A 26,641-nucleotide genomic window follows, 5' to 3' on the forward strand; every position below is an offset into this window, starting at 1 on the left:
AACCTTAGACAAGAGCACAAGATTATTTTCCCTCTGATTGAAAATACAGACATTTCCAAGCCAGCCAGGCTCAGGAGACCTTTCCTTGGGGGAAGTGAGAGGATTTCTATGAAATCTTATCCTCTCTGAAGCCTTCAACATTGCTTTGCTCTCTTTAAATGCCACATTCATAACCTCCCAGTGCAAAGGACAAAGAGTTCAACAAAGAGCAGCCAGCCTCTGGGAGGGTATGGAGTCCAGCTGAGAAAAAGAAGGAGATCCCTAACTTTACTTCCTTTTTATGTCAGTTAAATATTTTCTGGTGTAGAAAACTAAGTGGTGGCACCAGGCGGATCCCTGTCAAATGACAGTTCAGACAAAATGTATCGGGTTGGAAAGGTTGCATTGATTGGAGCCCAACTGGGCCTTCAGACACTAGTTCCCAGAAGAGAGCTGTCAGCATACAAATGCACCACTGCGTTCATCTGTGGCCTTGCAGGCATCCCCACTGTGTGGCTGACAGCACGGGACTGCCCTTCCCCGTGGATGGCCACTCTCAGGGGCATCTGAACTTTGGCCACATGGGCTCCTCTTATGCATGAAAAAAGAGACTCTGGAACTGGTCTTCTCAATATGGCGCCTTTCTCTATCTTATCTCTGCACTCTTAGGGCCCCAGCACTGGCGTCTGAAGCCAGAATGCCCAATTTACTTCTCAACAGTGGGGGATGAAAGAGAAGGAAAACACCAGTGCCTTGGAGGGTCTTTTTTTTCCTTTTAAATAGGAAACAGAAAAAGAGCCAGGATAAGAGCCTTATAACTATGAGAATGCCCCACAGACAAGGGGTTTTGACAGCCTGGTACCCTAGAGGACTTAGTCCTGGCTACAGATTTTAGACTGACTTGACCTGTTGTTTGGAATCCAACCCCTCTTAAAACACAGGGGTGGAGATCGAGATTGTCAGGGTATTGGGGGCTCTCCTGACTCCTGGAAGTTCCTCAGTCACAAGCAGGAAGGGTGGAGATGAGGGGAGGGGAGGGTGTGCCTTCCCCCTGGCCTATGATTCCATGGATTTGCCAGGGGCTATATGGTCCAGTGGTACCCTGCTCTCACTTCTCCAGGTCCTGGCATGGGGAGGCGTGATTCCAGGTGCAGTGGTGTGTGAACAGGAGGAGTGATGGGCAGTGAAGAAGAGGAGAGGGGAGGAAGGACCATCTGAAGGAGAAGGTCTCCAAGACCTCAGCCGCCATGAGGGGCACCCAAGCCAGACCCTCCTTCGTTTTTTTGACTCAATGATTTTGCTTGCTGCCAACTGTAAGGACCATCCTTGGTTTCGGCTTTCCCTGCTCTTACTTTGGTTTTGAGTCTTTCCTTCTCTTCTTTCCCCAATCTTTCTATACTTTCTTTTCTCCACTGTCCAATCCATTGGATTAGATTTGTGGATTTTTCCATGATGTTCTAGGTAAGGAAATGCAAGGTTATTTTAGTTGTGCGGATTGTACAATAAAGAAGGAAGCCTTAGAGCAGAACTTGCTGAAGGAATTTCCCATGGGATATTAACCAGTGTTATATGAAAAAAAAAAGGTTCAGTAGTTACATAAGTTTGGGAATTTCTTGGTTAAATAATGTTAACTAGACATCTTTACTACAGGATGGCTTTTAGCTTTTAGTATTCTAATATTCATCAAGATATACCCAGGAGGCTAGGGTTGTCGTGAGTGGTTCTGAGGAAGGCCAGTTTTGGGGGCGTCTTGGGCTCGCTGAGAGGGCACCTCGGGAACGATGGCAGAAGGAGATAATCGCAGCACCAACCTGCTGGCTGCAGAGACTGCAAGTCTGGAAGAGCAGCTTCAAGGATGGGGAGAAGTGATGCTAATGGCAGATAAAGTCCTCCGATGGGAAAGAGCCTGGTTTCCACCTGCCATCATGGGTGTGGTTTCTTTGGTGTTTCTGACTATCTACTATCTAGATCCATCTGTTCTGTCAGGTGTTTCCTGTTTTGTTATGTTTCTGTGCTTGGCTGACTACCTTGTTCCCATTCTAGCACCTAGAATTTTTGGCTCCAATAAATGGACCACTGAGCAACAGCAGTGGTTCCATGAAATTTGCAGCAATCTAGTAAAAACTCGACGCAGAGCTGTGGGCTGGTGGAAACGCCTCTTTACGCTAAAGGAAGAAAAGCCTAAAACGTACTTCATGACCATGATCATTTCTCTTGCTGCGGTTGCTTGGGTGGGACAGCAAGTCCACAACATCTGTCTCTCCTACCTGATAGTGACTTTCTTACTCTTGCTTCCTGGACTAAGCCAACACGGAATCATTTCGAAGTACATGGGAATGGCCAAAAGACAGAGAAACAAGCTTCTCAAACAAAAAAGAAAAGAAAAATGAATAATGCATCTGCTTTATTCAGTGTGATTAATGGCGTATACGTTGTCCTTGGGGACAGTGTCTGTTATGCTGTCTGGATGCTAAAATGTTACAGATGTAGCTCTTTGCTGTCCCTCATTCTGCCCTTAGTTAGTAGAAATTCCGACCTGCCAAGTAAGGCTTTATGCCCAGTGTCTTCATGGGTGTGTTATCATCAGCTGGCCTTACATGGACAACTCATTCATCATTACCACTTGCCTTGGTTTTTCTCACCCAGGGTTAACTGAACTCTTCCTTTTAAAATAATATAGTGGTGAACTTCATCCTTTAGTACAGTTAACAGTGGCTTGGGAGAACTGTTCAAGTTGATCTTCGCTTTAGCTGGATACAAGATCGTGGTCTGTGAGTACAGGAAGCTGGTTCTACTGTCTGCTTCCACAGTCTGCTTAAACAAGTGTCTGGCTTCGTGAATACAGAAACCAAGTTTACCACTTCTGATGAAGAGACCAGTTAAGATTCATTCCTCACTCTGTTTCGATACTGTGGGAGAAGGATCCTCGTGGAATAAAACGAAACTGACTTCATGGCCTAGTATGTGTTGGCTCCACCCTTGTGCAGAATTTAGCAATTTGTTGGAAACATTGATCCTTCCTCCCAAATGTGGAATCTGACAGGCTTAGAACTCTTGTTCCCTTGCACTTTAACTTGAAGTTAGTACATCCTTAAAGGCTTTTTAGTAGCAGGCTTACACAAGATGGTATTTAGGATTTTTAGCATACTTTTAATTTCAGATTTTCAGCTAACTGAAACTAAAGTACAGAATAGGTTAAAAGTCATGTCTATGACCTTCACTCCAAGACCAGCCAATAAAGAACAAAACTCATCCTGCGTTTAGTCAAGATTCATTTCAGTAGAAAATCCTACTAGTTTTTTCAAGACCAGAATAAGCCTTTAAAGGTAAGCCTTAAGATTCTCATTTTATGGTAACACTGGCTGCTTTTGGTCCCAATAGATGGAGTAGTTGAAATCTGTAGGAATGAACCTCTGAGGGCTGGAAATGTGACATATTTGGGAACAGTTCTTAAACTGATTAACTAGCTGTAATATAGTTTTGTGAATTTATTGCACTAATGCTGTAAAACCTGGACCTTGTGGTATATCTAGATGTTCCTAAATAAGTGTTGTTTTCTCCCCTTCAATATTGCTGTAAACAGTGGCACTCATGTAGCATATGTTTGACTTTTCTTTTTTAAGGTTTTGTATACAAACTACCATAATTTACATGTGTTGCCTCATTGTAAATAAGCTTGTCTTCCTATCTGGATTTTTGTGTGTATGTGTGTTCTACCAATTAACTACTTTTGCAGTTTTAATCCTGTATTATTTCTTCTACTTTGTTTTGTGTAAAAGGGGAAAAATAAAAAAGCTGGAATCCAAAAAAAAAAAAAAAGATATACCCAGGAGCAGCATACACTGTGCAACAGCTATCTATCTAATCTATCTATCTATCTATCTATCTATCTATCTATCTATCTATCTATCTATCTATCTATCTATCTATCATTTATCTATCACTACCCATCCATCCATCCATCCATCCATCCATCTATTTACCAACTATGGAATCCATTTTCAATAAAAGCTCTTTGGACTAGCATTTTGTGGAAGACACTTTGAGAAATGTTGCCTTAGAAAATGCTGGAAGCCAAATAAGGAAAAAAAAAATGTTTCACCAACAACCCAAATGAACATTGCAGAGAGGGTAAAATATAAACAGAGGTACTCTGAGGTCTGACAACGACGCTGAGGAAGCTGTTTCAACTTTCTAACACTCTTATTTCCTTGAATCTGAATGAAGATGATTTTTGCCTCTTCTGGGTTGTTGGGAGGAGAAAATGAGAGGCTAAAGTCCTTAGAGAGTATAAGATACCGTTGAAAAATGCTAATGATTATTAGAACTGTGAACCCATGAGGCCAAATGCATGAAATAATATATATAAAAATGCACTTTGTAAATTTAAAAACACACTGCAAATATTAGCCAAATAGCATCAGGAGTATCTTGAGTCCTGCATATGTGTCGTGGGTAACAGTGTTTTACATACATAGTTCTTTCTTCCCGCATAATTCAAACCACCTTATTTGTGTTATTTCATAAATAGACTGTAAAGCTGGAATGGACTTAAAGATTATCTACTATAAACTTTCCATGTAATAAGTGACACACCAAGTCCCAGAGATTAGGTGACTTGCCCAAGGTCACACAGCTAGTGAGGGGCAGAACCAGCAACACCAAGATTCTTCCTGTTTACTCACACTAAAAAGCACAACTTTGGGAATTTAGAAGGAAATAGGAGATTTTGGTTCTTATTTATATTGATGAATAAAGTGAGGTTCTGTGGGTTGAAGTGACAATCCTTTAATCTCCACACGTCTGCTAGGCCTTTGTGCAGCCCTGACCTGTACGGCATGAGCTCTACCCTCCCTCTGCTAAGTCCCCTTCCTCGGAAATCCTCCAAACCTCTCTGACGCGACAAAACCCACGTGTCATTATTAGCCACATTCTAGCTTGTAAGGGGTTTCACGTAGCGTACCGTGCATAATTTTGTGGTGTACATGTGCATTATAAATCCCATGACTATTTGCTTTTTGTTCAACTTCAAGTGGGTCTCTTTGTCTCATAGTCCTCCTTGGATTATAATATCTATAGTCAAGGAAGGCAAAGAGGCAGGCAGGATATTGATGTCTTTTGTGGGCCAGCTATTAGGAACTGAATTAGATACTCTCATACAAATCATCTCATTTAATCCTCACATCGACCCTCCAACCAATGAGGAAACTGAGGCTTGGAAGGATGGGCTGACCTCACCTAACTGCCCAGCAGAACCAGCATCTGAGCCCAGGTCTGTCTTGCTTCTAAAGACCATGCTTGGTACTTCCCTGGCGGTACAGCGGTTAAGAGTCCACCCCACAACGTGGGGGACACATGTTCGATCCCTGGTCGGGGAACTAGGATCCCACATGCTGTGGGGCAGCTGAGCCCACACACCGCAACTACTGAGCACACGAGCCACAGCTAGAGAGGCTGCATGCCACAACTACTGAGTCCTCACACCACAACTAGAGAGAAGCCCGCGCCACAACAAAGAGCCTGCGTACTGCAACTAAGACCCGAGGCAGCCAAAAATAAATAAATAAATACTAAAAAAAAAAAAGATCACGTTTGCCCTATGGCATTATGCTGTTCTGCAAACCATCCTTAAGGCCACAGTGCACCCCATAGGTGCTTAATAAATGCAGATAATGGCAAAAGTGCTTTCTTTACAATCTGGAGAATATTCACTTGCAAGCCCATACTTTGGGAGTCAATTTAAAAGCCTGTGGACTTTTAGAAACTACAATGAGATGTCACCTCACACCAGTCAGAATGGTCATCATCAAAAAATCTATAAACAATAAAAGCTGGAGAGGGTGTGGAGAAAAGAGAACTCTCCTACACTGTTGGTGGGAATGTAAACTGGTATAGCTACTATGGAAAACAGTATGGAAGTTCCTTAAAGAACTAAAAATAGAGCTACTGTATGATCGAGCAATCCCACTCCTGGGTATATATCCGGAGAAAAACATGGATCGAAAGGATACATGCACCCCAACATTCAGAGCAGCACTGTTTACAATAGCCAAGACATTGAAGCAACCTAAATATCCATCGACAGATGAATGGGTAAGGAAGATGTGGTACATATATACAATGGAATATTACTCAGCCATTAAAAAGAATGAAATAATGCCATGTGCAGCTACATGGATGGACCTGGAGATTATCATGAAGTGATAGTAAGTGAAGTAAGTCAGACAGAGAAAGACAAATATCATATGATTTCACTTATATGCAGAATCTAAAAACATGATACAAATGAAGTTATTTACAAAACAGAAACAGACTCACAGACTTAGAGAATGAACTTACGGTTACCAGGGGAAACGGTGGGGAGTAGGGATAGACTGAGAGTTTGGGACTGACATGCACGCACTGCTATATTTAAAAGAGATAACCAACAAGGACCTACTGTATAGCACAGGGAACTCTGCTCAATATTCTGTAAAAGCCTAAATGGGAAAAGAATTTGAAAAAGAATAGATACATGTATGTGTAAAAAAAATAATAAAATAAACTACAAAAAAAAAAGCCTGTGGAAAATTTACCTCAAGCCTATAGGGAATGAATTGAGGCTAAACTACAAGAAATAACACTTGATCATGAAAGCACAAGAATACTGTATTAAGTTAACATAAATACTGGCTATGTCTTGCTTATTCAGAGCGAAATGCCAGCCAGCACATTTTGGGCAGCTCACATTGCCACTAAAACCTGTATCTATGCACATGCAGGCAAAACTGTTTCAGAAGCATTCTGAACTAGACTTTAGGATAAGCTTATCAGCTACATCCAACAGACAGTGATGGGACCCAAGCTGGGTATGTGGCTCCAGGCTCACCGCTGAACTTGCTGCAGACAAGCCAGGGATCTGCCCCACTGTCGCGATCAGAGTGGTGCTGTTTACTTGAGAAGGTGTAACTTGCCATGTTCAAATGCTGCAGGAATCTTTCCACAGCCCCTTTTGAGTCTGGCATCCTTTCCATCTATTGCTACTTGATGTGAGCTTCCAAAGTCAGTGGTGTGAACATACCACCTTCTTTGCTAAACCCCTTTCTACATGATTTGACTCATCCATGGAGCAGTAGCCAGGAATGGTACACCTAGACAATGACAAAGAAGTACCACAGTATATAAGTATATACTTGGTAAACTAACTTTTCCCCCTGCCACTCTCAAAGCAATATAAACTTTGTTGTTCCTCCTGGATCTCAAATGCTTGTAATAAATTCTTTGAAATGTCAGTAATGTTCAACTGAGGGGTTTTTTTTTGAAGGAGATTTTCTTTCTTTCATAAAAGGAAAAATTGTCCCTTGCCGAGAATGTAGCTGAATATGTTTTGTTTATTTTATTCAGGGCTGAATACGGTTGGATAAAGGGACTCCCGTTTCTCACCCGAGCTCTTGCTGAATGAGGGAATCATGAATGAAGCCCTCCATTTACTGGATAGTCAAATAAACAGAAATAAATTCATACTCTTTCATATCTGTAGTATAATTAACGTTTGCTTAACAAATGTATAGCCTACAAAGCATTTTCATTAGTATGTTATATTTAATCTTCATGAGAACTCTCTGGGCTTGGATGGATTTTCTCATCCATAATAATGACATTTCCTTTGGCTAAGAGGAAGACTTAACTCACTCCCTGTGAACAATTCCAGTTTTTAAAAGGTCCTCATGGCCTGGGTTGCTCTGGGAGAATGTTGTCTACATAGTAATACTTCTGTCATTTTCACCAAATTTACTTAATCTCATAAACCATAAATTAGTTCAGTGAAAAATATCAGCCAAAGAAGTTTTTTGATTGTCGTAACATTTCAATTCAATAAAAAGTGATTGGTTTATTAGACCTGTACAATACATAGGAGGATGGGTTTCTACGGCACCTCTGTGTCTCAATCCGTTATCCAGCATGCACTTGTTTTTCTACTGTGCAAAATTTGGTACGATTTTCAAGTTGAACTAGAAAGTGGCATCCAACACCTGGCTGAAATTTCCAGTGGACAGAATGCCATTGACCTTGGAGAGTATTTGCTAAGTAAATCATTTACACGGCTGGTAGCCAAGCTGAGACAAGTGAGGAACTCATCTCAGGCACAAAATTTAAGGGTGTTGGGTTTCCCTGGTGGCACAGTGGTTAAGAATCCGCCTGCCAATGCAGGGGACACGGGTTCGAACCCTGGTCCGGGAAGATCCCAAATGCCGCGGAGCAACTAAGCCTGTGTGCCACAACTACAGAGCCTGTGTGCCACAACTATTGAAGCCTGTACGCCTAGAGCCCATGCTCCGCAACAAGAGAAGCCACCGCAATGAGAAGCTTGCGCACTGCAACAAAGAGTAGCCCCCGCTCGCCGCAACTAGAGAAAGCCCACGAGCAGCAACAAAGACCCAATGCAGCCAAAAATAAGTAAGTAAATAAACAAATAAATAAATATGCAATTAAAAGAAAATTTAAGGGCATGCCCCTCACACATTGATCAAGATGAATAACATCTAACGTGATATTTTAAAAAAATCAAAATGAATGCAAAAAATTCATGACCAACAAAATCAGTGTTACTGATCTTTCCTTTTGCCTCAGACTCCAATATGGCTCAATCCTGTTACTGATCCTGTATTTTAAAATGCGATATTTAGCTCATCATGGATTTTGGCATTCATTCTGATTTTTTAAAAACTGCATTAAAATAGGATCTATCTTGATGACTGCAGTTTTGGGTGCGCTTTGAATTCTGCATCTGAGAATGAATGCCTCACTTGTCTTATCTTAGTCTTGGTCCAGGTGAGGAGAATTTTACACTTGATTCAGCCCTGTGTAGACTGAGTTCTACTAGAATTTATAATGACCACAGAGGGGTTATACAAATATGCCTGCAAAAGGTACCAGAATATGGCATCCCAAAATATGCCACTTGGACATGAGGATTATTTTGCACTGAAGGGAACTGAGACTCAGTAGGTACAAGAAAAGCTCTCTGCCAACCTCCTGTTTTGCCTAAAAGCAGGACATAAATTTGTAAACGTGGCCCCCCTCCCCTCTCTACCAGGAAGGACAGGAGTTAATTACTGGAGACAAGTCTAGACCCTTATCAGCCCAGAGATGGCACCAGAAGAATCTGTATAACAAATCTTGCTTATCTACCATTAGTTTCCCCATATATTTGCCTTCCCACAGTTTGCCACACTTAGAAGCTCATAGTCCTTTTCCTCGGTCTTGGCACTTCTCTAAAAATGTATTGTTCTTTTGTTAAGATGCTATATAAGCCCAAGTTTTAACCACCCTTTTGAGTTACGCATCACTAAGTGCTCCCGTGTGTATGCACAATGCATGTGTCATAAACTTTTGTTTGTTTTTCTCTTCTTAATCTGTCATTTGTTAGTCTACTTTACAGGCCCTTAGCTTGAGAACCTAGGATGAATAGAGGAAAAAAAGAGTTTTTTCTCCCCTGTACCTGCATAGGTCACTCAAGTGAGTTTTAGAGGTTTGTGACATAAAACTCCTAATAAAAGGGAAAGAGTTCCAGAAAGTATTTAATTTTACCTCCTCTATATATAGATGAAAAAAAACTTAGACCCACCAAGCTTTGACTAATATTGTGTTAAATTTAGACTAACTGCTGGGGAGAGAGGGGGCTGGCCCCAGGCACTGGGCCTTTTCTATAGGAAGGAGACACGCTTGGAGACCATTTGCTTTAAAAGGATGGAAATCATGTAGGTCTAACTCCTTCTTGAGGGCTTGGGCTCTTTGTTTTAAAAAGGGATAATATACCACCCTCTCCATCACTCTGGAAAGTAGTACTGAAAGTCTGCTGGGGGGAGGGGGAAACATCCCACACGAGAAGATCAGGAGGCTGAGCTTGCTGCACTGCAGAGGTGGAATTTGAATGCAGTTTTACTCCTGGATGCCTAAGTGGTAACAAGACCTTTACATTAGCAAATGCAGGTGGTTGAGAACAATTTTACGCTCTCTCTTGAGCAACTTCACCCCTGAGGGGGTGACCATGCTCCTCATTCCTCATATAAGCACAGATAGCTTTCTCCCCCCTAACTGCTTCCACTTATCTCTCTCTCCCTCTGTTTTTTTTTTTTTTATTTATTAAAATGTGCAATACAACAAGAAAAGGAAAAGATGATCCTGCTTCCTGCCATGCAAGACGGTATGCAGAAGGCCAAGGTTAAATGCAGCATTTGGTTTCTTAAGCTTTTCTAATGCGTAGGTGTGAAAAAGCAATCAGGGACCAGAGTTTACAGCAGTGACTCTCTGAAGATGAAAACTTGACTTTAATTTGGACTCTCTGTCTAAGATAAAATCTGCTTCTGCTATCATTATCTTATGTTTGTCCTTACTTTCTTTCTACTCTGCCACCCAGCTGAGTGGGAAGAAATTAACCTGACCTTGAAGAATACTCAGAGAATCTTCAGGACCACTGGGTTTTCAGTACCCAATAAAATTCTAGAGGCCTACCAACATTTAGATCATAGACTCAAGGACCTGAAAAGGATCTTAAAAATCATATTCAGCACACATTTAACAGATGAGGAAAATGAAGTCCAAAGAACTTGTTCCATTTGTGAGTTAGTTGGAAGCAGGGTCAGAATTAGAACAAGCTCCCTCTTCCCATGGCACCATGACTAGGTTCCAACTGTGTCCAGCTCATTTCCGGATCACTCGTGAAGGAAAATAGCAGGCCTTCCACACAATGTCTGGAACTTCCTTAGTACAAGTTAAAAACTCCCAAGGAACAGTCTCAAGAAAAGCCATCTCAGAGGTCATAGCAAGGAGGTATTTCACCATTCTTAGGCTTATGGGGTCTTTATCCAGATCAATATCATATATTGAAATTAAAGCTGTGTATTGTTTTTTCTACCCAGGAACGATTAGACCGTATCTTTCCCCTCAAGAAGTTGCTTCCACAGGGAGATCAGCTCAGAGCTTTGTGACCACCTAGAGGGGTGGGATAGGGAGGGTGGGAGGGAGGGAGAGGCAAGAGGGAAGAGATATGGGGATATATGTATATGTATAACTGATTCACTTTGTTATAAAGCGGAAACTAACGCACCATTGTAAAGCAATTGTACTGCAATAAAGATGTTAAAAAAAAAAGAAGTTGCTTCCACTTATGTTCCTGATCTGCTTCTACCCGACACACTCTATATTCCTGGTTTTAGATTCTGATGCAGCCTGTGGCAGGTGGGTTGTGCAAAAAATAAGGAGTAGGCATTGATATCCATCCTGGAACCTCATGGTTAAATTCAACTCACAGACGCATTTTGTTTGTCCCACACACTGTTTTCAAATTTTCATTTTGGGTTTTATACTCAAGTCTGCTTTACTTATTTATATGGACTGCCTGGCCCCTGAGGGCGTTTGCACTTATAATCCCTGTTTAGAACTTCTCATCCCTCCTGAGAATGAAGTTGTGGGTGAGTGGACCTTGATTCTCTGTGAAGAGTTTAAAGACAGGCTTCCAGGGGCCAGCTTCTGGTATCCATGCTGGACCACCAGCCCTCCCATAACCCTGAGCAATCAAAATTAGTTCTCTGAAGTGATAATACTTTAGACTCATATCTGTCTTGAAACAACAACCTGGTTTTGTAAATGCAATCCATTTCATGGACTTGAGTAAAAGAGTGAAACAAATTATATTGCAGTATTACACAAAAACCTGACCAGAAGTATTTGGAGAATTTTAGTCTAGAGTGTTACTACCTGCCAGCACTATTTTTTTTTTTCATCTTGAGGAATAACCTCACCAAATATACCTATACAAGCTACTTTCATTTATTATTTTTTCTGAAGATATGACAGCATCTGTACAGTTTTAGAAATGATTATTATCCTTCAAAGTTTTGTATTTTTTTTTTAAACAAAAAACCTTCTGAATTACTGGCTTTCTCCGACAATCTAGGTTGCATGTTCTAAACTAACGTGTCTCAGACAGATTTTGAATAACGTAAAAAGACAAAGCCCACATGAAAATAAAGAACTGTAAAATAGAATTTAAGCTGTCATATATGAATTTAGTTGATCATTAGTCTCTTAAAAACCTTCAAACACAAACACTTTATTCTAGTTCATAAAGATCATTACCTTTGAGAGTTAAATATCTTTCAGTTCCTTTTAAATAGTTTTCTTTTTCAAAAGTTCAAACATTCCATGTTCCACAAATTCAAAAACCCTTCAGCTAGTGTAGAGAAAAACCGATATTTCAAAACCATGGCATTCTCAATTTCCTTTACACATGCCTATCGTGAAAGCAAAAAAAAAAATCCTTTTATGCCTACTGATGGAGACTTATTCAAAATTAGTTCTCTATCTACTCAGTAATATTTTTTAAAGTTTCACCACATCAACCATTCAGTGGTCATTCATTAGACCCACAGAAGAAGTTAGAGTATTATCTCATCAATCTACTTAGTAAGTTTGTAAGTTAAAACTCCAACAGTGAAAAATTAGAATATTCTCTCAGGGTTATAAAGAAATAAATGTGATTCTGAGCCTTCTTTTGTTGCAAAAACAAAAAAACGAAACAGCTCCCGGATTTCCATGGGAAACTATTAGGAGAACTTTGGGAAATTGTCCTCGTAGAATTTGTTTTTCATGAGGCTGAGCGGTCATCTCATCTAATGTCCTGTCGACAGCTATTCAAATGGGTAGTCTACACTTGCCTTTTACTGGCCGATAGAGATTTGTAAGATGTCGACTGTGTTCTGAGAAGGCTGATGTCCACAGAACTCAAAGCTTTCACGCCATTCTACAGAATACTGGACTAAGTAGGCCAACTAGGGGCAGGACTAAGTAATCTCATCCCTCAGAGCAGCACACGTGTTTTCTTTGGTAATTTCATGTATTTTGACGGCTCGTGTAGAGGAAATGTTTAATCACATGGTGTTGAGATAGATCTAATTTAACTGCTCTTAAAAAAGCGTTACACCCATTCTTGGGAATAACCAGAGTTGAATTCCAAATGCTGAAAACATTAGGATTGCTCTCATCATGCATCTGGTAAATTTGATTAGACCTACTCTCCCCATAGATGTCAAGTGTACAAGCAAGAGTTTTTTAGCCTGTGTTCATTTCAGTCTTATGTCAAAGGTATTGTGTTGCCTCATACTTGTAAGATTTTAAAAAATACACCTTCAAACCCAACTCGAGAAAATGCTCAAACTGCAAGTAGCCATGACCCAAATGCCAAGGAAGACAATTACTCATCTCACCCTAATGTTTCCATTTCCCAGAAAATTTGGGCCACCACTGAGAAGCCAAACACATAGAAACAAAGTTACAGGACAACAAAGTAAATCGGTTCTAAAACACTACGTCTCTAATCCACTGGCCTTTCTGTCTGCGGGCCAATTTATCTTGACTCTGCATACTTTGCTGTTTCGGACCAAAGGATAACATCACTCTTGTCCTCAGGTGGGGCAGGGCTGGACTGACTGCAATGTGAGCGCCCACCATCAGGAGGGAGGTGAGTTGCCCTGTGAAATGAGTGCATAGGCTTTCCACTCTGTGGGAATGTGTCACTGCACTACAAATGGACTAAACCATCTGAAATCTTCCTGGAAGAAAACATCATTACGTTTTTTAAGTCCCAAACTGAGCTATTAATGTCTGGATCTGATCTGTTGACATCAGAGTTATTATCTTTTAAAGCTAATTTATTTTAAAGGCATCTAAGTTAAAAGTGAGTTTCTGAAAGTTAAAATTATATATTCCTGAATGCTCCTGTTCATTGCTCCTCGATGACAGTAGATTAAAGATGAGCTTTCATGATTAGCCTGAAATTCTATTTTGGATGCCCTCAGCTTCACAGCAATAAAGTAAATGTACGGAAGCTTTATTATTTTATAAAGATGCATATTTGTGGAGGGTCTCGGCATGAATTTAGAGTACTTGTTAATCCATGGAGTAATGGTTGGAATCTGGAACATAAGACCGGGGCTAAATTTCTTTATCTTCCTAACCCCAGAGTCTTTGGAAAAATAGACACAAAAGAGCACCAAGTACTTAAGGTAAGACACTGCTGTATTCATAATCTAGAGAAATAACCACCATGCCTCATGGACAGGAGATGCAGTTCTCCACGGGGCTACAAAACTCTGCTAGTAATAATTTTAATTGGATGCTATCTTTGCTGCCTTCAGAAAGTATCATAAAGTGGAGTTATTACAGGCTACGAGCGCACTTACTGTGCTGGCCTCTCACAGGAGGAAACAGATAACATTTATCCTTCGGAGGGCAACGTCAGTGGGCTTCTATTTGTTTCGTTTACATGCATCCCCAGTTGCCCGCTATCTGCTCCCTCTTCCCTCCTTCTAAGAGATCGATTTGAACTAGACGCTGCGGAAGTGGATGCTAAGTTTGGCCTGCCCTCTGCCTCCGGGGAGGGCGCCACCCGGCGGCCCGGTCCCCTGGGCCCTGGGCGGGGCGGGGCGGGGCGGGGAGCGTACCTGCAGAGGATTGGGTGGCGAGAGCGGCGACGGGAGGCCGTGTGCCGGAGACTGGTTGGCTTTCTGGGGGGAGCTGGAGCTCTGCTGAGTTGGAGACGGTTGGTTCCGGTTCTGGGGGTGAGGGTGGGCGGGAGGAGCCGGCGGCGGCTGGGAGGCGGGCGGCGGCGGCGGCGGCGGCGGCTGGGACTGCGGGGGCACCTGCGGGTGCTGGCTGCCCGGCGGGGCGGGCGGTGGCGGCGGCGGCGGCTGGAGCTGCTGCAGCTGCTGGAGCTGCTGCAGTTGGGAGTTGAGGGATGAGGTAGCTGCGAGGAGACAGAGGGAACGTGGAGCTGAAACAAACACGTGGAGCTGAAACGTACCCGACCAAACCGCGTGCTGTGCCTTTGACAGCCGGCACCCCGCGAGCCGAGACGCCTCCCCCTTAGAAAAAGTTTACCCTCATGCCCTGAAACTCCGTGGTATTTCAGAGGGTTGCGGGGCACTGCGAAAACAAGAGTCACTTCTCGGGGAAATTTTAAAATTTAGGGAGGACCGGAGTGTAACCCATCAGGCATTACTTCCAAAGGGACTGAGCAAACCAAGGGGGTGTACTAGGAACAGAGGTAATTTTTCAGTACTTTCTCCCTCTCTTCCTTTCCACACTGCTTGGGAAATACACTTAGACTTTCAAGATCTGATTTCGATTTTTAAAGTTCAACCCATTTAATTCTTTTGGCAAATGCTCAAATGGAGTTAAGAACAGAAAGCTCAAGTGTTCGTAATCTTTTCATCATCGATACCACTAATGGTGTCATTTCTACCCGCTGCTTCAGACCTCCGCCAATTTGCTTAGACACTGAGTTTCAAGTTTCTACCATTTTTTTAAAAATTTAAAGACAGTACACGCTTCTTAGTTTTGCAGAATCAAAAGCTTGAGTCTGAACTTTTTGCCCGCTCATCAGAGAGACACAGCCCCACAGCGGAAGGGTTACAGTCAGCGACTGTGCACTGCGGTGACTGGTCACACAGGCACCTCAAGGACAAGCCAGGAACCGAGAGGATGAAGTCATCTTTCCAGATTTCCTTGGTCTGTGAGAAGTAAGCGTTGGTGGGAAAAGTTGTCTTAACACCGAGCTCACTATATTTGTTCCCATGTGCCCATCTAGCCCTTAACAATTTCTGCAGCAGGAAAACAGTTCGGCCAAAGAATGATCTAGAGAAAAGTACTGCTACAAGTTCACTTTTTTCTTTGCCTGAATATCAGCCTAAAAGCTTTCTAATGAGCCTACAAATAAATATAAGGATCAATGTTGCACCCATAGGCCTTCGCTGCAATGCTATCCTGTTCCTCCTCTACTTAGAATTAGTCAAGATTCCCAAAAGTAGTAACTCCTGTTTGCAACATTAAACCAGTTCCCGTTAAAAAAAAATGTTCCTTAAAGAAAAAAATCTAGTGGTTCTGTAAAGTGACATATCATACACCTGACTTCATACAACAAAGATGTTCTTAAAAAATATGTGTATATTGAACCTTATGTTGAGCACATCTGAAGAAGTTTCTCTGTAAGGAAATCAACCAGGGACTATTTTTGTAAAATTAAGAATCATTTTGTGAAATGAAAACACCAGCTAGGCACTAGTGCTGTGTCTGGTAGTACGTAGGATTTAACAGGGAGACATAGTCCTGACTTTAAGGAGTTTATAGTACATTTGTGCATATAAGATGAACTCATAAGAAGTAATCAGGTTTGGGGTGCCTGTTACAGTCCTACTAATTAACTGAGATGCTTGATACATCTCAGTTAATTGCCTAAATGGTCAACAGTGTGGAAACTGACCAAAAGGTCCAGGAAAATGAGGAGAGGGGTTCCTCTGTGGGCTAGAGAGGCCAAGGCAGTGTTCATGAGGACCGAGAGGGCTTAAGAGAGTGAATTCTATACCCAGAAGGAAGGAAGAGAGGATATTCCAGGCTGGAGAGACACCCAGATGATAGTATGGCTTAGGTGATGTTTCTGAAGGACAGTGTGGAGAATGGACTGCCTGGAACAGAAACTTTGGGCCGTTCTGATGATTTTAGACCTTAGAGAGGTAGGAGCCTGTCCTTGAAAGTGGTGGGAAGATGGATCACTCTCAATTCACCACTGGTGTAAGTCAGATTTTAAATATATAATCAGGTTTGTTTAAAGCAAGGCATAGCTGTATTGATGAAATGATAGCTTGACCTTTCCCAGGGGCACCAAATACCAATTCTGTGCTCTCAGGTCCAAGTAGAGCTTCCTTTTTGGACCAGTGGGGATGGCAAGTCCTCACTGGGTCAGTGAGTTACTCTAGGTCTGTTCAAACACTCAGCCCAGTGTGTGTCCTGCCTTTCATTTAAATCCAGAGTGCTCTGGGACTCTACAGGTAGAGACGGCTTGTGAGAGAGAGGGCTGGAAAATACCCAGTCAATGGGGACTCTGAACTTTCTGCTCAATTTTGCTGCGAATCTAAAACTGCTTTAAGAAATAAAGTCTATATTAAAAAAAAATACCCGTTAGCATCCCATTTATTGGAACTTTAAGAGAATGATCTGGCTTTGCCATTTTCCCCTCTCCCTGCTCCTATTGTACAAAATCACATTTTATTGAACAGCTGGGAACCCAGCTCAATTCTGACCCCCCAGGATCTTCTGCAATCTGGAGGGAGGGTCCTGGGGGAGTGGGGCTTGAGCTCTCCTTTTGGTGGAGTTATAGACTTTGGGAACCTGATTGCATCTGGCCTCCTGCCTGATTCAAATCAAGCCTGTCCTGATTCCTTTCAGGTGGGGGGCACATATGTCAGTGCTTATTTTCATGGTTGACTTAAATACCATACTGTTTCATTTTGGTTAGAAAAGCATTTATCTAAATCAGCATTTGAAAACAGGAAAGACTGGGGAATACTGGCAGATAGACATTGGCAGACGGGTAGGTGCAGCAGACCCTAACCTACTAATGAGATGTGGTCCCAAATATGTCTTCGTTTCTTGATGCTGGTGAGTTCACATTGCTCGGCTATGTCTTTCCCATAACCTGCATCTTGCCTGGAAAGGCATTAACCTAAACTAAACCTCTTTGAGTTACATGAACTAATCTGACATTTGCAAGCAAGAAACGATGGACAACAAAATATGTTCACGTATGTACTGGATGCAAAGAAAAGCATGAGGGGGCTGTACAAGAATGCCACTCTGGTCTAAGAAATGCCAAAGGCACCTACACAATAATATGAAAACAAAAGCAAAAAAATGCTAAAATATGGAGCCTCTAAATCGCTCATTGTATAAAGCATACTGAGATATAGATAGACGTTAGGAAGGTTCAAGGACATATTTGAACTACAGAGGATGTTTGCAGATAAAATGATGATTGTTGGGGGTAAAGCTTTGACCCTATTTCATAGAAGATTTAAGACTTTACTTTCTTCCCTGGTATTTATGTCCTTTTATGATTATTTCCTCTATGTCTGGTTACTATACACTCCATGGGCCAATGTTTAATATAAAATTTAACTACATTAACAGTAGGTATGAAAGAACTAAAAGAGAGGCACAGAAGTTTTCATTAGGATGTTTTGAAATTTTAAAAACTTACAATTTTGAAAAAGAAACACAAAACAATTTTCTATCGAACTTGGAATTTCCTAGAGTGGATTGGAACTTCCCAAATAAATAATTTAATATCACAAAGGAGAAGTCAAGAAGCTTGCATTTCTCCATTTGTTCAGTTTCTATATATCAACTAATTTAGGAAAAACATTTTCTTCTTTGGGATCTTTGTTAAAGGTGTTCTCAGGAAACCAGGCACATAAATAAAGCTCCACCACAGAGGTATCAGAACTATATGGGATGGACTTTACATACAATTACTTCCAAGGCACAGAAATGGAAAGTAAACTCATCCTCTCTACCTGCCCACGAAGGGCAAGGCCGTGAATGATGCTGGAGAAATACAAACGTGTCTTGTACTGTGCAAGGTACTGAAACACCGTGGGATTCACAGAAAGCCGAACAGGACTCAAACGCTAAAGGAAGTGTGATTCTTAGCAACACGCTCACTCACCTTTGTTAACACAAAGTACAACATCAGACTATTATAATCAGTGCAGTCAGGGGCTCAGTGTCAGCATTTTCTGGGACTTTCCAGGTTCGGGGGTCTGTGGGCATGGTTGGCAAACTGGAGGCTTGGGTTTGAGAGTCTGCTGGGAAGGATTACAAGCTCTGGGCCTGGCTGGGACCTGAGTTGCCTTACAGCAATACATTTACAGAGGGGAGAGGACCCGTGCTAAGGAGGAGGGAAGCCGGCGGGGTTTATCACTGCAAGTGAACCAGGAATCCTGCAAAGAGCGTGATGGTAATGGCTTTTCAAGCCCATCCTTAGCCCAGTCCCCTGGTGCAAGCCTGGTCCTAGGGAGGGAAAGAGCACCAAGTAAAAACACAAAGGGCAACCTTGAACTTCTTGCTAAGGGCAAGAAGCCAGATGCCAAAGACCACATACTGGATAGTTGCATTTATATGGAGTGTACAGAATAGGCGAAGCCACAGAGACAGAAAGCAGGTTAGTGGTTGCCAGGGGCTGGGGGTGGGGGGGACTGGGGGGTAACTGCCCGTGGGTATGGGGTTCCTGGGCGGGGGTGATGAAAAAGTTCTAGAACTAGATAGTGGTGAGTGTTGGACAACATTGTGAATGTACTTAATGCCACTGAATTGTACACTTTAAGATGGTTAAAGTGGCAAATTTTATGCTATGTGTATTTTACTATAATAATAGTAATAATAACAATATTGTTAATAGCTAATAGCTGTTTCTCCATGTTTGCACACTGGAGACCAAGCCGCACTGCCTTGGGACCCCACGAGGGAAGGGAATAATCCTTCTCCACTCTGCACGGCTGTGTAGTCCCCAGGGCTAGGGCTGTGCCTGGCAGAGCAAAGGGAGAGACATGGGCAGGGCTGCAGGATGCCGGGCGGCACCGGGAGGAAAATGCCGTGTCCGCTGGACGGGGAGAGGCACAGGTCTGGCGGTGGGAGCAGTGGACTGCTATCATCGTGGACCACGGATTCAGTCCTAGGCGCACACGAGACACCCCTCTAGAAATGCTGCCGAAGCTAGACTCTGAGCAGGCGAAGAACAGTGATAGCAATTTGGGTTCAAAATGAGACAGTGCTTCACAGTTTGGAAAGCACTGTCACTGAAAATGGATAAATTAGCTTTTTTTTTTGGCCACACCATGTGGCATGTGGGATCTTAGTTCCTCGACCAGGGATCGAACCCGTGCCCCCTGCATTGGAAACACGGAGTCTTAACCACTGGACCACCAGGGAAGTCCCCGGATGAATTAACTTTTCAGGACAACCATATGGATAGATGATATCACTGCCATGTTGTACATATAGAACTCGGGCTCAGAAAGGTTAAGTGACCTGCCTGAGTTCACACAGCTAATGAGCGCTATGGCCGACTCAGTCTCAGGTCTGCCACTTCCCAAAGCCTCTTAACATAACAGAATCAGGGGCAAGCTGTTTCCCCCTGAGGGTTGGAACGAAGATAACTACTCCCTCGTAGAGGGATGCCCTCCATGGCCCTGCTCTTGAGAAGAGGTGGCACAGGTCCCAGCTTACAGAGGCTGCTTTGAAGGTGTCTGCTCAGTGAAGAATCGTTCAGCTTCTGGGAAAGTGTGTACAGTTGTACCCCCGTCCTGCTGCAGGCAAAATGTTTTTTAAAGCCTGCTGATATGAAATATAAATGTGCATTGTGAGGATAAAGATGCTAATTTGAGTGTGAGCCATGAGTTATTTTAAGACCAGGGACATGGGGTTGAGGGAGAGGGGGTGAGAGGTATGAGTGGCTGGGAGGTGGGGAAGGGCCACAGCACACTTCCTTCGTGTCACAAGTTTGCCTCTGTGGTGAGAGAATGTTTCCTCTACACTTAGACCCTGGGTGGCCCCAAAACTGTGCGCAGCTTGGTGACATTTTAAGGAAAGTAACCAAGTAGGGTATCAGGTTACATTGTCCATGGAACTCTGTGATGTGTTGTCTCTAGAGTATAGTAAGGTGGCAGCTAAGAGTTCTCCAAATGGCTTTGTCCCTTAATTGGGGACAGTGACTCCCAGATCAGCCCGTCTTACAAATCAGTGAACTCATGGGCCACCGAAAAGGAAATCCCGTGCTCCCTGATGTATGCAGCCTTTGCCTCCCTAACTCTGTATTTACTGTTCACTTTTCTTGCCCACTGAAATCCCTAGAAGAAAAAAATGGAATCTAGAACAACTCAACCAGAAGAATTTGAGTCGGTAAAACTGGACATCTTCCCTCCTTCCACGCCCCCCACCCTATAAAGGTAGCTGAAGCAAGGATGCAGGTCAGGAACTCTTCCTGGTACCCTCATTAACAGCATCCCTAGCATGCACCGCCAGACAGAAGTTTTTGTAAAGTACATGGAAACGGCATTTTGGGGACTTCGGATTTTGAAAAAGTACAGAAGGTGAAGACTTTCTGGAAAATTTGCCTTTATTTTGGCAGCAATGCCCCAAACAAGCAAAATCAGTTCTGCCTCAAAGATTATGATGTGTAACCATCTCACATGCAGTCAGTGTTCTCAGCTCCAGAAATATTGCTAATACATATCTTTAATCTGTCATTTGCTTTGTTTGCATTTAAGGCAGAGATCTAAGTATCTCTTGAGATGTCAGGGGAAAACAAAGAGAGAAATTCTTCCAATGAACATATTCCCACAAATTTCCATGTATTGCCTGAGCCACACAAGCTTCTTTCTTCGGTCAGGTGTTTTCCCCAACTCTATCTCAAATTATGGACCCGAATCACCTGGAGAACTTGTTATACAAGTGGATTCCAGAGGGTAGGACAAAGTCTGCATTCTGAAGCACCAACCGCCCCCCCGCAACGGGGATCAGGAGCTATTGGCCTTGGGGCTCCTAGCAGCCCATCCAGGAGGGGAAGGCTCTTCCCTTGGCCTTCAACCTGAGCAGTTTGTTTATCCATCTCCATAATTTTGAGGATATTTCTTTTCAAAAAATGAGTCTGTTCTTCCATTGGCAAAAAATATCAAAACAAAAATCACTGGTTGGAAAGAAGAGAAAACAGACATCTGGGAATCTTCCAGCATTCTTTAACACCTTCTTTGAGATAGAAGAGCAATTTGCCACCCATTACTGCCTTTGTTGACATTTAGGGGAGCACTCTTGTTTGAGTATCGTAAGTCCGAGACATACTGTTTGCTTTTAGATGCCCCATTAACTAGGGAAGATGGAAAAAGTGGAGGACAAGTGCCCACTGTAAAACAAAGGGGTGAAGTGGTGGCATGGGCCATCCCAAGGGGAGCTGCACCCACCCAGCAATGTATCGGGGAGGCTGAGAACTCAAGGTGGCAAGTTCCCCCGAGTTCCCACAGGGGTTTGCCGAGGCCTTCCTCTGGAACAGCTGACCTCCCAACGTCTCTGCCTGCAGAATGGGCCCCAGCTAGGCCTAAACTCTCAGGAAAATAATGGGAAGGCTCTCCTCTAAAGAAACTGAAAAAACTGGGGAAGAATTAGGATTTCCAATGTGGATGTGGCACCCCAAAGTACACCCTTCTCTTCTCAGTCACCCTGAAGAAACCAGTCAGTTCACAGTCTCACCCCAATACACAGAGCTCTTCATCGCTCTTCCGAGTCTTGAGAAGTCCATCCAGGTTCCTACTGAGTGCCAACCAAGGTGAAAGGAAAAACTCCCCCCATGATACTGATACCTCCCCCATGGAATTGCAGAACACCAAAGATAAAGATTTTTTTAAATCCTAAGTAAGATTTCAGAGAGACAAATAAAAGGCCACAGAGAAAGAGACATAACGCAAATAGGCACCATACTTCTCATCAGCAAAACAATAAAAAGCTAAAATCAGTGGAGCAATGCCTTCTACGTTCTGAAAGAAAATGATCTCCGGCCAAGAATTTTATTGCTGGCTAAACTGTTAACAGTGAGAGTGGAAGAAGGCCCATTTTGGAACTTACAAGGACTTAGCTTATCTTTACTTACCTTTTTCTTAGGAAGTTGAATAGATACTTCAGCAAAATAAGGGGGTGAACCAAGAAAGAGGAAGATTTAGGATGCAGGAAGTAGTGTGCATCCCCCACAAGAATAGTACAAGGGGGCCCCACTATGACAGCTGTCTGGAAGTTCTAAAGAGTACCCAGTCCAGACTGCAGCATAAAGGAAGGGCTCTAGTGAAATATGTCCAGAAAAAAAGGGGGATTCCATGGAAGTGATAAAATATTTGTGCTTTTGGAAGAATCTGAGAGTATGAAGAAAAACAAAAAAGAAAGGAAACTATAAACTTCAGGGAAAACAAAAGCTGCCTGGGAAAGCCACAATCTAGAAATGAAGCATCGGTTCCAAACTAGAACAAGAAGTCATTGAGCTCCAAGAAGAAGAACTGAATGGATTTAATGCTATAGAAAAAGTAAGAAGCTGAAAGATGGTAACTACTTTCTACAGAAGGTATACCATTCTTTTCATCATCATCATCATCATCATCATAAAAGGGATGGGCAATAAGACACTTCAGGCAAAACCAACAAACAATAGAAGAAGAAATGCATAGTTTTATAAGAAACGAGACGAGACAAACAACATGACTCAGTTGTGCAATAAAATGTGGCATAATTTTGAGCACTTGGTAGAGTATGAAAGGATAGTCTATTTGAGTATTTTCTTTGAGTGGCACAAAAATCCAGACTGAGAAGGACATCTGATCAGAGCACATGTTTTGGCTCTGCAGGAAATAATTAGGTAGCCACATTAAAGTTAAGAATGTTTACTAGACTTCAAGTTTTTGAAACAACCTGTAAACAAAGTAGGAAGGATTTAATGAGAACACAAATGCTATCATCCTTGACAAGGTTGAAGTGAGAGGTTGGTGGGAGGGAGGAGGGGAAGTGAGGACCAGAGCACTGACTGGGGAATCAAGAGACACCTCTATAGTTGACAGAACAAATGGGGATTTAAATATGCTATTTAAAGTTACAAAGTTAACAAAAAATAGCTCTATACTTCTATTAGGAGGAGGGAGGAGGAGAAAGTGGGAGATGTTATAAGTGAGCTAAACCCAAATTCACCATAGCAGACATGAACAGATGGTACATAAAGCTAATAAATCGAGTCAGAGGTAAATGGAAAGTATTTAGAAGTGTGGAGGTAAACCTATAAGGCTGAAACCAGAAATGGTTCAATGTGATTGCCTTGGGGGAGTAATCCTGAGGGTGGAGAGGAGTCTAGCTGAGATATTGTGATATTCAGATCCATCCCAGGACACTATTTGGATTGAGTTTCTTGAGTTCCTTACACTGAGTTCTAGACCTTAAATGGGACTGAATTCACCTTGGGCTTTGTTGATGACACCAATTGAGGCATGAAACTTCTTTTGAAAAATCCACAATAGACATTTGTTCCTGATGGTCGGAGACATGTTCTCAGAGACCATTTCATAGGATGCTAGTCCCCACATAGGTCCCATGAAAGAAAACTGTTCCATGGTCAAATGATTTATGAGACACGACATGCTGTATCTTACTTTTGGAAATCCATAATGAGCATCAGAATATTAATGACTTCGAATTTCAGCATTAAGAAACCTGATTAACATTTCTTCATCTAACACTGACCAAACTCATGTGACCTTGAAACCCCATCATCTTGCTTTTCTTTGACCCAAATTTATGCATGTGTGTGGAACTAATATTGAGAGGAATCCACTTAGGAGTAACCTGAAGGTGTCTCTATCTGAGGTAGTCATACATGACCATTTTATAGATGAAGAAGTGTTTTACATATATATATGTATATATATGTATATGTACACACACAGTGTACATATATATGATGTATATATACATACAGTGTATATATAATGTACACATATATATACCATGTACATATGTACAATGCATATATATGGATGATGTCCATATATGCAATGTATGTGTACACACAATGTACATATATACAATGTATATATATGAATAAGTACATATATACAATGTATATATCCATACAATATACATACATTCAATGTACATATATGCACAATGCACATATATAAATGTATATATACATACACATATAATTTATATATATATATACACACACATACAATATATATATGTGTTATATATCAGGGTGTCTGGAGGAAGTAATGAGCTCTCTTCAATATAAAATAAGCCTAATGAAATTCTTAAGTTTACCCTTAATAAGGCTGCATGGATTAATCTAGAACCCAGCTTATCCAGTGTGGTGAAATTGGTTAATTCATGCCAAAGAGAAACTTCTGGTGAGCATAAGAAACATCTTTGGATGATTAAAAATGTAAATAGGTGTTGAGAGGGTACACGCATATGAATTTCTTAAAAAATGCAAATTCCCTGAAGGCCAAGTGTTTCAGATAGTCTAGTAGGAGAGGAGAAAGAAATACAAAAAATGTTCTTGAAAGATTCAAAGATGGGAAACCAGAGCTGGAACGTTCTATGACTAACTAGGACAACCTGGGGCCTAGCAGAACTCTCCCCAAGCACTGGAAAAGCATCAGTGTCAGGGATTTTTAGCTCTGAGGAACCTGGCGTGGATATTCTCTCCTCAAATAGCATATAGCATGAGCCAAGAAAATGCAGCTCCATCGATACTAAACTTTTAAAAATAAGATCTTCCTTCAGAAAAAAAAGATTTAAATAACCCCCTCCTGCCTATTGCCATCAGATTTTCAAGTCTTCTTCAGGTGGTAATACCATATCAAATTAGAACTTGTAGGTTTGAGTGTGCATTTTAACTAAATTCCAGAATTCTAGATTCTGTTCCTTGATTTTGCTTGATTAATTTTTCCATCACCTGCAGGGAATCATAGACTGTATATGGAAATATTCACTCTTGATTTGAAATCCTTTTGCTCAACGGATGAGGCCAAATTTATTCATCAGAGAATCCTAACCCTCCAATAAGAACTGGTTTCCTTTTCTAAACGGAGTTTAGCAAAGGCTTGGTGAAGGATCTGGCTGAAACGTGAGATTCTCCTTGGGTATCAGTTCTCACTGCTCTGCTAATTCTCCAGTTCAGGATAATTAAGGGGCTTTTGTTCGTTTGTTTGTTTTTAGAAGTCTGAGATTAAGAGTAGTCACTGACTATGCCACCCTTCCTTCTTAATACCATATTCGTTTAATGACAGAAAATGCATTTGGGTGAAATAGAAAGCAGCTTAAAGAAGCGCTCATGTAACATTCAATCCCATTATTTTTCCTCCTTAAATGTGAAAAACAATTATTTACATCTTTGATAACCTCTTCTCAGAAGGCCAGTCCACCTTTTCACTGGAGGTTAAAAGGTTTAAACTTATAGCTAACATTTATTGAGCATGGTTTTCCCAGGGATATTTAAAAATTTTTAGGGTAGAAGTGAAGCCATACTCACTAAAAATGAAGCCATGATATGGGGGAAAGGGAGACACGTGCTCATTTTATATTCCTATGCTAATAAAATAATAACGTAATCTTCCAAATGATAACACTGGCTTTACAAACATTCAAATTATAGCCACACTGGCTTTCAGAGCATTGGTGTTTGCCTTTCCCTTCAAATGGGCATTTGCAGGAGAAAATGTTACAGGCAGTTCAATGGATACTGCTCCTGGTTTAAACACAGCACTATGTTCACTCAAATTTCTTTTAGGCTATAGACACATGGGCCAGCGCTTATTTTCATGGTTGATTTAATCCATCCCCTCTGCCAGTGTGGGGATTATTCCCTACAGTTATTCTCCAGTGATCTGTCAGTTCAGATTAAAAAAAGTTAAGTGACAAAGATGCGGGGGCTGATTCCTTTAGAAGGCTAGGCTGTACAGCATGTTTCCTTTTAAGGATCTGACTATGTTCTCTTCTTTTTAATTTCCCCCCAATCACTACAAATCCTCCTTATCTAGGCTGAACTTTAAACTCCATAAACAGGCAATTCAATTTTGTTCCTGTACGACAACTTCTGGGTTGCCAAAAAGCTTTATAGATCTTACCTTATCGGTTCTTGCTTATTTTTTGAGAAGAGGAAATAGCGTATATCTCCCCTCACTTTACAGATGAAGAAATCTAAACTCAAGACATGATACTAGGACCATACATATCCTAGCTTTTTGTGGCCTGCACAATAAAT

At 41.8% G+C, this 26,641-nt stretch overlaps 1 pseudogene across 1 annotated transcript; it reads left to right on the top strand.

Annotated features, from left to right (window-relative positions):
* The first annotated feature begins 517 nt into the window (after window positions 1–517).
* LOC309666270 (ADP-ribosylation factor-like protein 6-interacting protein 1 pseudogene) lies at window positions 518–3,837 on the top strand (annotated as a pseudogene). Its single transcript has one exon. The product of its transcript is annotated as an ADP-ribosylation factor-like protein 6-interacting protein 1 pseudogene (transcript).
* The last annotated feature ends 22,804 nt before the right edge of the window (window positions 3,838–26,641 follow it).

The sequence above is a fragment of the Balaenoptera physalus genome (assembly GCF_965194825.1).
Source record: "Balaenoptera physalus genome assembly, chromosome: 8".
NCBI lineage: Eukaryota > Metazoa > Chordata > Mammalia > Artiodactyla > Balaenopteridae > Balaenoptera > Balaenoptera physalus.